Here is a 12,923-nt window from a genome sequence, read left to right as displayed (position 1 = left end):
CTTTACTACTTGAAAGAAACCAGCTGGAAAGACTACACTGTATGATTCCTACTATATAATCTAGAAAAGGCAAAACCATAGAGACAGTAAAAAGTTTCCAGAAGCTTAGGAATAGGGTCTAGGGAGGTAAGGAAGTATAGGGGTAGCCAAGGGGATTTTTTAGGCCAGTGAAACTGTTTTGTATGATACTATAATATTGGATACATGACATTCAGTTGTCAAACCTATAGAAGTGAACCAGACAGAGAACCCTAGTGTAAACTATGGACTTTGATTAGTAATATGTATTAATACATATTATGTCAATGTTGGTTCATTGTAACATCAAACGATGCAAGATATTAATACAGGGAAAGCATGGGGGGGCAGTGGAGGAGGCATGTTGGAACTCAATTTACCTCCAAATCTAGAACTATCTTTTTAAAGAGTAAAAACTATTAAGTTAAAACATATATATGGCTGCTTTTCAGAGCTCCAGCCTGAGGGCTGGCAGGCCATACTTGGCTCCTGCCTCATACAGGGATGGGTATTTGGTGCCTATTTAGGGAACAGGTTCTCTGGAGCCTGGAAGACATGTGATACAGTTCTGACTCCCATCACTCATCTCATGTGTGACCTTGGGTCAGTCCCTCAACCTTTCTGAGCCTCAGGTCCCTCATCTGCAGAATGTAAACAATAGTAACTGCCTTATGGGTGGGGCATGAACAAGGCTGAAAAAGACATTTCATGGAAAGTGTTGCAAATACTCGCTGCTATAGGGGTGAGCACAATGTGAGCTGCTGTGTGCAGGCCCCTGCTCCAAGGCTCACAGTGTATGAGATTCTTAAGCTTACCTCTTACCACTTTTCAACCTGGTAGGAGAGAGAGAGAGAGCGAGCTCCCTGCAGGTGGAAGTGCCATGTGAGCAAGGCTTAGACAGGAGAGACTGGGAAGAGATTCTGAGATAGACTTGAGGTAGTTCCCAAGAGATTGGCTTCATTCCAAGCTGAGGGCCCAGCCTGAGCAAGGCTTGGGGGTTGCAGTCCAGGACTGTCACTGCCCCAGGGGGAATCCGAGCTGTAAAGGGCAGGGGTCAGGAATCACTTGGCCCAACCATCCTGCTTCAGAGATGAGGAAACTGAGGCCCAGAGAAGAAGGAACCTAATAAGCATAGAGACTGAGAGTTTTGTAGGAGAGAAGGGTGGTTAAAGATGGGGATGATAACTGTTGCTGATGTACATGTGCCAGGTACTGTTCAACCCCCTCCCTCGTACCAGGGGTTGAACCCAGAGTAGCCTCCAGAGTAGCTGGGATTACAGACGTGTACCACTCATTTTAGGGGCTTCATAGGTTTTTTTTTTTTTTTTTTTTTTTTTAATCCACAAAGTATCCCTATGAGCTAGGTGCTGTGAGGTTAGTCCCACTTTATAGTTGAGCAAACCGAGGACTGCATGGTCAAGCAGTGACTCAGGGGATTTTAGCAGGCCCTGCTCATGGCCTCTTCCACATCCACCCTGCCTCCCTCGCTGGCACAACAGTGACATTGTTCTTTTATCCTCTCCCACAACTAGCACTGCAGGGGGCCAGCCCCAGGGGAGACTACTGGGGAGGTAAAAGAAGCCTAGTGAGAGGCCTGGTGCTGGGGCAGCCATGCTACAGGGACTTCTTCGAGGGCTTCGGATAGTGACCAATCCTCTCAGGCTTGACCTCCACTGGGTTGAAGTTCTACTTTTGCACATGCTGATAGGCCCGGGTCCTTGGAGACGTGTGGTTAGGTTGCTGAATTAACCAACCCTGATGCCCTCCTTTTACCTCCTTTTGCATGAGGCCGTACACGGTTTATTGGCCAAGCTGGTGGCATCAGGGTCTTCTGTTCCTTGCAGCTGGAAGCATTCCTGTTGGTGTGAGGATGCACCCTAACCCCGACACACATGTCATTTGGGGCTACACTCCTACAGGCCCGTTTTCCTGCCAACATCCGAAGCCAGAGTGATGAAAGGGCCGTGCTCTCTAGGGCCTCTGGACATTTGCATTTGTCTTTCCTCTGAAGTGTCCTCCCATGTGTCTGCCTTATACACCTCCCCCTTGTCTCCTGACAATTGCTCCATCCCCTTCTCTGTGGAGTCAAGGGTACCACAGCACCCACCTGAGTGGTCAGCAACACCTTGTCACTGAAGGTTGTCACTCACTGGTTATATATCTGGCTTATGTCCTGAGAGCAGCTCTTGAGCTGAGGACACAAGACCCGATCAGATTTATTTCTGGGCCCCTGGCAACCCTGCCCAGAGCCGCCCAGAGTATATACCCTCTAGATGACTATGGGATAAATGGGTATGAGAGCCTTCTGAGTCCCCTGGGGCTCACCAGGTACTGGGGAGGCACTGTCCAGGGCAACAGCATTAATAAGAGCAATCATCACAAGCAACTCATGCACCCGGGCACTTCTCATTATTTCACACATTCTTCATGGTGTGTCTGTTATCCTCATTTAATCAATGACTAATGAGGAAACTGAGGCACAGAGGCAGGAAGTAACTTGTCCAGAGCTGGGAGTTAAATAGAGTTCTATGGTCTATTAAGTAGAAAAAAAAATAACTGAACTCTGTATATGTTTGTTGTACTATTGTAGGAATGTTAGCAATTTACTCTTTGAGTTCTTACAATTTCTAATTTTTTTCAGAAACATTAAGAGGAGAATTTAAAAATATATAGACAGAGGTATTGTGCCCTGTACCTTGAGAACTTCACTTTCTTAAAGGATTTTGCAGTAGGACAAGGAGCCCACATGATTCTGTACTCCCAAGATACCTTCTGAACAGGGCCATGTCAGCATGTCCTGATCCCCCTCTTTGCTATGTGCTCTCATGATTTGGGGGAAGTTTTCGTTTGGTTTTATTTCCTTCTTTCTCCTTTCTGTCTTTTTCGTTACATTGCTTAATTTTTTCCAGAGCTGCTTGATTTTTTAAATACTTAAAATGATTAGGTTGTTGGGGTAGAGATGGAAAGACTCGTCTCCAAAATACACTCCCTTTCTTATTTCTATAAAACTTTGTCCTTGGGGCTGGGGTGGTGGCTCAGTGGTAGAGCACTTGCCTGGCATGTGTGAGGCACTGGGTTTGATTCTCAGCACCACATATAAACAAATAAAGGTCCATCAATAACTAATAAAAAAACAAACTTTGTCCTGAGGCATCTTAGGGGCCAAAGAACAAGTACACACACAAAATTGTTACAAGTTGTAACTATTCTGCTGTCTGTACCCCTGCTATACTGTGGGTAGAGTCCAGGACAAAGTTCTGGGGGTACCAGGCAGTAAGGCCAGTAACCCCCTTTGAGGGGAGTTTGTATTTGTGACTCAGGCTCAGAATTGTAACCGAGGTGTAGCCAGCCCTCCTCGACAGGGCCTGTGATGCTGGCCCCCAGACCCATACTACAAGGGGTTTACTCAGAGAAGGGTGGCCTCAGTTCTCTCTTCTGTAAAATGAGGCTGCTGTGAAACCCCCTCGGATGACAGGACCAGTGTGGTGGTCCAGCAGCTCAGAAGTGTGGGTGGAACCTGGTCTCTGAAGACAGGCCTGGGCAGGGGGGCTTCTGCAGGCTATAATGTATGTTTTGGGAAACTCTGGTTTTGTTCTTGGCTTGGAACTCAGGCTTCTGTGAACCACTTCTTGCAGCACTGACGTGTTTTCTCCCTGCCTCGTCTTGAGTCTGTGAACCCCTAGTGCCAGTTTCTACCTCTGCAGCTGGCCTCTAGCAATTGCCCGCCTGCGCTGTCTGGAGGCAGTGTGCGACTGGAGGAGGCTGCAGGGCTGTGTCCCCCTCTGTAGAGAAGGCCCTGCCCTGCCCTTGCCAGGCTTGGCAGGGGGCAGTGGAAGGAGCTCTTAACTGGTATCAGAAGCCCTGAGTGTCTCATGATCCTGTCACAGGACTGCCTGTGCCATTGCAGACTTTAGCTTCTACCAGAAAAATGGGGCTCTGCCTAAATGTCCACAAAGGACTCCTCACCCTGTCGTACTAAGGGAAGGCTGGGACAGCTGGAGAAGACTTCTCCCTCGAGGCCTCCTCTCCAGAGTCCCTTCAGGACTGGGCCCCTCCCTGTCAGGGTCCAAGGCAGCGCAGCTACAGGGTTAAAGAAGGCGAGTTGCAGCCCTTGCCCGGGACAGGCCCAGCGCCTTCCTCCTCAGAGGCCTTGGGGATATTTGAAACTCTGTGGAGTTTGGCTACAGAGGCTGGAGTGGAAACCACAGCTCTGTCACACGAGCACATTCGATCTCCCTGGGAGGAGAGAGCGACTGGCTTCAGAAAATGAGAGACAAGTTCGAGGTCACTGGCTCTGTGGAGAATACATTTACTTCCCCAGATATATCAGTTCTATAGAGCCTCAGGGAGGGCAAGTCTCCATACTCAGCCAGAACAGCAGGAGCAGCCTCCAAGGTGGTGGGCTCCCTATTACTGGAGAAAAGGCCAGGAACCTTTACAGAGGGGACTTGGGCCTGGATATCCACTGAGGACCATTTACCTTCCCTCAAGGCAATCTTATTCTGAAAGATTTATACCTGCCAGACAATTTTTTTTTTGTACAAAGGATGGTACCCAGAGCCTCTTAACCACTGAGCCACATTCCCAGTCCTTTTTACATTTTTATTTAGAGGCAGAGTCTTGCTGAGTTGCTTAGGCCTCACTAAGTTGTTGAGGCTAGCTTTGAACTTGAGATCCTCCTGCCTCAGCCTACTGAGTCTCTGGGATTATAGGCATGTGCCACAGTGCTCAGCTTGCCAGACAAATCTTTGAAGAAGAAATACCATTGGAAGAGAGTGACGCTTTCCCCATCCAGAGCAACCCAAGCAACTATATTTGCACAGACAAATAGAAAATTGTTCCTAAGTCATTGACATCACCGCCTAGTTGGGTAACTTTGGACCAACACTTTAATGACCCCAGCCTCAGATTTCCCATTTACCAAATGGAAATAAAGAGCTGAGCCTTGTGGGGCTATCAAATGGGCAGAAAGAGCCTAGCAGAGGTTCAGGATAGGTCAGTCAGTGTTTCTCTCAAACAACATCAATCAAACCCTCATTTCCCATTTCTAAATAATGCAAGGCCATGGTACTGCCCATGGGTACTTGTGGTTGGCAGGACTTACCGACTGTTCCACAAGGTCGCCACCATCTAGTTGGAGGCCGTCAGTCAGCCTGCTTTGTGAGGACAGACACTGGGGCTTGAGCATGGGTGAAGTGGGGACTTTGAATGTCACAAACCTCAGAGCCCCATGATGACTTTTTTTTTTTTTTTTTTTTTGTGGCACTAGTACACTGGTATGAACCTGGTACTCTGGAATGAGCTACTTTGCAGCCCTTTTTATTTTTTATCTTGAAGTGGGGGTTGCCCAGGCTGGCCTTGAACTTGCCATTCTCCTGCCTAAGCCTCCTGAATTGCCAGGAATACAGATGTGTGCTACCACGCCCAGCCCCCTCGTGACTCTTAAGGGCAGGAATGGGATGAGCCATCTCTTCAGGCCTTTCCAGCCTGAAGGGCCTCTCCTCCACACTCTCCAGGGACGGAGGCTCAGGCTTGATTCTGCCCAGCCTCTGTTCCCCTGGGTGCTTTGGGCTGGCTCTTGTCTATTTGTATGGGGTGCAGGACTGACTGGCCCAGTCACTTAGCAACCTCAGTTTCCTCCTCTTTAAAATGGGAATAGTAACCGTGTGAGCTCTCTGGCAGGTTGTTGTGAGGGATAGGGAGAGAGTTAGCAGTTTGATTGTGTGATCCTTCCCACTGTGACTAGGAGAGACCCCAGGTTGCAGGGCACCAAGGCCTGGGAATGCAAAATGAGGAGGAGAGGGTGCTCCCAGGAGAAAGCACTTCCACGGACACAGGGCCTGTGGGTGGGTGGAGCAGATTTTCAGTACTTTTAAGATTTGTGAATGGAAAGAGATGAGAGGTGGTAATGGACCTTGTAATAGTCAGGCCATCCTGGTCGAAGAGAATGGAGCCTTTCCTACCCCTGCTGACTGTGCTGCTGGGACTCCACGGGTCCCTAGTCAAATGCTATCCCTCTTCTCATCTGCTGGGTCATTCATAAGACTTGTGCCACGAGACTTCCCAAAAACCTTTTTGATGCCTGGCTGCCGAAGTCTGGCTTGGCACAAATCAGGAGCCACTTGTCAAAAAGAAACTAACTTTATTTTTAGAACTACAAACGCCAAACAAAACAGCTCCAGGGAAAAACCCTCAGAGCCCAACTGCCACCACCAGCTTCCACAAGCCTCTCTCCCCCACCCCAGCCTCTCAACCTCCCACAATCCTCCTGCTCTTGAGGCCGATTGGCTGGGTTGCGTGGGCAGAGCCAAAGAAGTCACCCAATGAGCAGCTCCGTGGAGGAGCCAATCAGCTAGATGTTGCTGGGGCCGCTGTGAGCCAATCATCAGCTGGCAGTCTGAAGGGCAGGGAAACAGCCCAATGAACATCACCGCAGAGGAGCCAATCAGCTAGATGTTGCTGGGGCAGTCTGAAGCTTGCTGGCAGCTGGAAGTTTGCTGGGGCCCCTTTGGCTGTGGCTCTCAACATCTCCCCCTCTCTGTTTAAACAACAAGCATGTGGCTTAGGGACCGTGCCTGCCTTAGGTTGTCCAATACTACATATGGTCCTTACCCGTCTTCGGATGAGCTGACCTCAGGGCGTCAGCCTCCTGTCTTAGGTTGGTACCATTGTAATTGGATCTTACCCGTCATTGACTACTGGTCCAGTATACAGCCACACCTGTGGAGAGGTCTCAGCGGGGGGGGGGGGGGGGAGTGAGGTTCTTTGCCTCACCTCTGTTGACCCCCAAATTTTAGCTGAATGATCATGACAAGCAGAAGGGAGGAAGATATACCAAGTCAATTGACGGCTCCTTTTGGGAAAATTGTACCACCGATGATATCATCAGCAAAAATACCCCAACACTACCACAAGTCGCTGCACCAACAGATAGTTCACAATGCATACAAGTGACATAGTTCTGTAAGCAGTTCAGTGCAAGTTCTGTAAGCAGTTCAGTGATGGCTATTGCAGAAACTGTAAATTAGTTTTATCTTTGTCTTCACCGGCACAGGGATGAAGATAGGAATTCTGGCAATAATGGCTAAAGAAAAAATTAGGTAACATTCCAGAAGACACTAAAAGAAAACAATTTTCTTAACAATTTATATTATCTTCATCGGCACTGGGATGAAGATAGAAATTCTGGCAATAATGGCTAAAGAAAAAATTAGGTAACATTCCAGAAGACACTAAAAGAAAACAATTTTCTTAACAATTTACATTATAGTGAAGAGAATTATTAAATATAATGAAAACAAAAGGTGAGAGTAAACAAACAGATCTGTTAACCTCCTTTTTTGTTTACATATTAAAACAATTCTTAACAGTTATTTACCCAATTTAAATTAAACCATTTAAATCACGTGAATAAAAAAAATATTTGGATCCATCTTTTCATGAGCGCTCATCATATATGATATATGGAAATACGTACATTGGACATACGTACATTCAAACATATAACACAAAACACAAGTGTGCACACATAATACATACAACACATAACATAATAGTAAAGGCCTTATAACTTTTTACAGGTAAAATCTCTATTGCAATGTTTAAAAACTCTATAGTCAAAAAAAAATAGAACTGATCAGCAAAACATTAACCTAGGTCTGTATGAGCTCAAAAAAAATAAAATAAAATAGAACTTCATGATATGGGAAAGGGCAATAATAAAATAGATATTGAAAAAAGCATCCTGGTTCTGTTGCAGATGTAAGGATAGCCAAATTGGAGTTTTGGATATCAGCTATTATGGATTTGAGCTAAATCATCTTCTTTTTGGTCTGTAGAAATCGCTTTAGTTAATCTCTCTGGAATCCAAATCGGCTGCTGTTCTCCCTGTGGAAACACAAAAACAGACCCCCGACTCCAGACAATCACTGGGTCAGGATTTTAGTTAATCTCTCCGGAATCCAAATCAGCTGCTGTTCTCCCTGTGGAAACACACAAACAGGCCCCGGACTCCAGACAATCACTGGGTCAGAACCTTGGTTAATCTCTCTGGAATCCAAATCGGCTGCTGTTCTGGGTCAGAACCTTGGTTAATCTCTCTGGAATCCAAATCGGCTGCTGTTCTTCCTGTGGAAACACACAAACAGACCCCCGACTCCAGACAATCACTGGGTCAGGACCTTTCCATTGTCCTGTTAGAATATCTTTCCAAAGTACCTTGGGCTTATGTACATTTTTTGGACACATATGCCTTTCTGCAGCACTAAGTCCTGATGAATCCAAATTTAAAAAGTTTAGAGTAAAAAGGGTTATTTTAAGTTTATCTTTGGGGAATATATACCCCTTCCCAATTCCATCTTTTTGCTTTAATAAGTACATTTTAATAGTTTGATGAGCTCTTTCAACTATGCCTTGTCCCTGTGGATTGTATGGGATTCCTGTTATATGAGTAATGCCAAATGATGAGCAAAATTGTTTAAAAGAAGTAGACATATAACCAGGGGCATTATCTGTTTTTAACTGTTTTGGAATGCCCACAGTGGCAAAATTTTGTAAGCAATGAGCTATAACATCTTTAGTTTTTTCACCGGCATGAAGGGAGCCCATCAAAAATCCAGAAGAAGTATCAACTGTAACATGCAAATATTTTAATTTTCCAAATTCTGGCAAGTGTGTGACGTCCATCTGCCAAATATGGTTAGGCATCAATCCTCTAGGATTGACTCCAAGATTAACTTGTGGTAAAAAGGTCACACAATTTTGACATTGTTTTATTATTTGTCTAGCTTGTTCCTTAGTTATTTTAAAACACTTTTGTAAAGTATTAGCATTGACATGGAATCTTTCATGAAAATTTATAGCTTCTTCTAGTGTAGAGAAAATATGTATGTCATGTGTAGTTTTATCTGCTAAATCATTGCCCAAACTAAGGGCTCCAGGCAATCCTGTATGTGCCCTGATATGTCCTATAAAGAATGGATCTTTTCTGTCCCAGATTAAACTTTGTATAGTGGAAAACAAAGAGAAAGCAGTAGAAGAAGGGGAAATCCTACCAGCATCTTCAAGGGATACTATAGCATTAACTATATACTGGCTATCAGAAAATAAATTAAATACAGAATCTTTAAACATCACAAAAGTTTGTAATACTGCATTAAGCTCTACCTTTTGAGCTGATTGTTTGGGTACTAAAAATGTAAAAGTTTGATCAGGTGTAACTATTGCTGCTGTACCATTATTTGACCCATCAGTGAATATATTTGAAGCATTCATGATAGGTGTTTTTCTTGTCATTTTTGGAAAAATTACAGGATGCAATGACCAAAAAGACAATAAAGGATTAGATGGTAAGTGGTTATCAAATGAAACATTAGATTTGCACATTATTGTTGCCCAAGTATTTAACTCATTAGCTAATTCATCAATTTGATTCATAGTATATGGAGTAATAATTTTATGGGGAGAAATTCCAAACACTGCCTTTGCTGTTTTTATTCCTTTGAGTATTAATTGTCCTACAGCCTCAGGATACCTAGTAAGAATAGTGTTAGGAGAATAAGATAAATGTATCCATAATAATGGACCTTCTTGCCAAAATACTCCTGTAGGAATATTTTTTGTTGGTAGTACAATAAATAATAAAGGCAAACTTATATCAATTCTATCCAAATGCATATTTTCCATATATGTTTCAATGATTTTTAATGCCTTTCTTGCTTCAGGCATTAACATTCGGGGTGAATTTGGATCTGATGGACCTTTTAGGATATCAAATAAAGGTCCCAATTCTCCTGTTAGAATACCTAGATAAGGCCTTATCCAATTTATGTCTCCTAATAACTTTTGAAAGTCATTAAGTGATTTGAGTTGATCTACTCGTATTTGAATTTTTGGTGGACGGACCATGGTTGAGGATAATAGAACTCCTAAATAATTAATTGGAAAATTTAATTGTACTTTATCTATTGCTATCTCTAGATTATAATTTTTTAATAAGTTTGTAAGTGTGGCATAACATTCTAGCAATGTGTTTTTAGCTTTGTGTGCTAATAATACATCATCCATATAATGAAATATTTGTAGTTCAGGATTTTGATTTCTAAGTGGCTGGATTACTTTGTTAACATAAATTTGACACATAGTTGGGCTGTTAGCCATCCCTTGAGGGAGTACTTTCCATTCATATCTCTGAACAGGACCTTCATGATTTAGTGCAGGGATAGTAAATGCAAAACGTGGACTATCCTCAGGATGAATTGGAATTGAAAAAAAACAATCTTTAATATCTATAACTAAAACATACCAAGTTTTTGGCAAAGCAGACAATTGAGGAATCACCGATTGAGCAGGTCCCATAATGACCATTTCATTGTTAATGGCTCTTAAATCTTGCAGTAATCTCCATTTACCAGATTTCTTTTTGATGACAAAAATGGGAGTATTATGGGGAGATACAGAAGGTTGTATATGTCCTTCCGCTAATTGTTGTTTGACCAGATCATGGGCTACTTGTGTCTTTTCTTTAGTCAAGGGCCACTGAGGAACCCTCCATCTTTTTGCTTTAAAATGCCAGCTGATGCCTGGCGCTGGGGATACAGTGCTGAGTGCGGCTTCTGCCCTCGTGGAGCTTATACTCCACATGAGGAAGAAAGACCTTCAACAAATAGCCACATATACACCTCCATGCAAACTTATTTAAAATATAGCAAGTGTTGGTAAGCGGAACACAGGGGTGTTAGGAAAGTGAATCATGAGGGCAGATTCTTCCTGAAGCCCAGCACTTCCCAGGTGTTTGGCAGTATCCTAAGCCCTTGATGTGAACTTTCCCGTGGGCCTGTGGAATGGGCACTATTGCTCTCTCCATTTTACAGTCGAGGAAACCGGGGCTCAAGAAGTCGAAGAACTTGCTTAAGATCCACAGCCAGAAGAGTGGTGCCCAAGAGCAAATGCAGATGGCCAGCTCTGCAACCCTCAGGGAATGGAAGATCAAGGTCTACTCTGCTGAAACCTGATAGATGAGGTGAGCTGGCCGGAGGAGGAGGAGGAGGAGGAGGAGGAGGAGGAGGAGGAGGAGGAGGAGGAGGGAGGAACCGAAGGAGTTGCTGGGGCCTGGGTTCTGTGAGAATGTGAAATCCCTAAATGCAGAGAGGGCAGAACAGGGGAGTTGGCATGGAGGGCCTCGAGGGCCACGGGGGATCTGCATGTATCCTGAGCAAGAGGCTGATGTGGGCTGGGAGCCTGGAACCATGATGAGTCTCTAACATGACATTTCCCAGGGCCAGGGCAGGGCTCAATTGTTCCCTTTCATTCTATAGCAGAAGGATGGGCTTCAAAACCACTTTTTTTTCTCACAAATGAGGAAACTGAGACAAGGTCACAGAGACTGAAATTGCTGAGTTCTTGCCCCTTCTCCTCCCACCAAAGTGCAACCAACCTGACACAATGTTTAGTGCAGTGAGGCTCAGCCACTCTTGGAGGAACAAAGGCACCATCTGGGGGAGAAGATGGGCGTCGCGGTAATCAGCTACATTCAGGGCCCAGCAATCCTTCACCCCTCCCTGTGGACCCTCTGTGGAGTGACCCGCTGGCCCCCCTGCACTGGTCACACTTTCTGCCAGTCCCTGGCTCTGGACTCAGCCCATGGTCTATCTACGTGGGTTGACCTGATGTTAGTGGACTTGGGCAAGGGGGAGAAGGCACTTGCACCATCCTGGTTTGGTTTTTGTCTTCTGCCACTGTCATGGGAACATGTGGGCCTTCTGAAGGACTAGACATGGTCTCCAGCCAAGCCACTTCTATCATTGCAGCTGAGGCCATTGTAGAACAACTGACTGGCCTCCATGGACAGACCCCAGCCCAGATCAGTTGAACCCCATAAACTCACGAGCAAAATGAGGTTTGCCACTGCGACGTTGGGTTATTATGCAGCATTGCAACCAGTGACAGGGACCTTTGTAGCCAGTTTTACTATTGATTGCAGGTGACAAAGGCTCTGCTGGCAGCCTGCACAAAGCAGGGGGTGGGCAGGAACTCTGAGCTGTGGGGTCAAGGAGGCACCATCAGGCAGTCAACAGGTGAAATGGACCTGAGAACCTGTCCCATGCAGGTGGGAAGGGAGACTGGGATGCTCTTCCAAGGAGCCTGAGTGTGGTGAGCTCCGGATGCCCAGCTCGGAGCGTAGAGTCTCCAGGGGGGCAATGGGGATCCTCTGGAGGTTGGGAAGCTGTAGGGGGTGGTTGACATTGTTCTGCTATTTTGCCCATCTATTCAGGTAGCAAATCCCAGACATCTGGTCCATTCTTTGTCCTACCCTGAGTCTGACATTCTCAGCCGGGCTCCTACTCACCCTCCAGCTGGCACCCCAGACTGCCCCAAAAGTTCTTCCCTAGAATGAGGATAATCACAGTGCATGGATCACCAAGCCTTTCCTAGCGTTCAAGTCAAGGCACCTGTTTCTGACTTCCCCCAAGGCAGGGCTTTCTAGCGGAGGACGCCATGACCACAGGAGCCAGGGACCACCCAGGTTCCAAAGCCACATCATAATGGCACCTGGATGTGACTTGGAGAGCCATGTCCCCTCTCCAAGCTCTCCTATCCCCATCACCCCAAGTTCCTCCTATGTCCTGGGATGCAGGTATCCCTGAGTCTTGGAGGTTCGGAGACAAGGGTGGCCTTCCCAGGTCACAGAGCTAGATTGTGGTAGGCAGGAGGGGACCTGCTCTATCTGCCCAGGACAGTCTTTTCTGTCCTAAGCCAATTATGTCCAGGTGGCATATCCTTCTGGACCCCTCCTAAAATTCCTGGGGGTGAGGTGGTCAATTTTCTCCACAGACAGTTGCCAAACATGCCCCCCATCTGCACTCACGATGCTCCTCCCAGCAAAAGCACCCCCTGCCCCCACCCCA

This window comes from Ictidomys tridecemlineatus, chromosome 5, assembly GCF_052094955.1.
Source record: "Ictidomys tridecemlineatus isolate mIctTri1 chromosome 5, mIctTri1.hap1, whole genome shotgun sequence".
In the NCBI taxonomy this organism is placed as follows: domain Eukaryota; kingdom Metazoa; phylum Chordata; class Mammalia; order Rodentia; family Sciuridae; genus Ictidomys; species Ictidomys tridecemlineatus.
Note: the sequence above shows the minus strand (reverse complement) of the source record.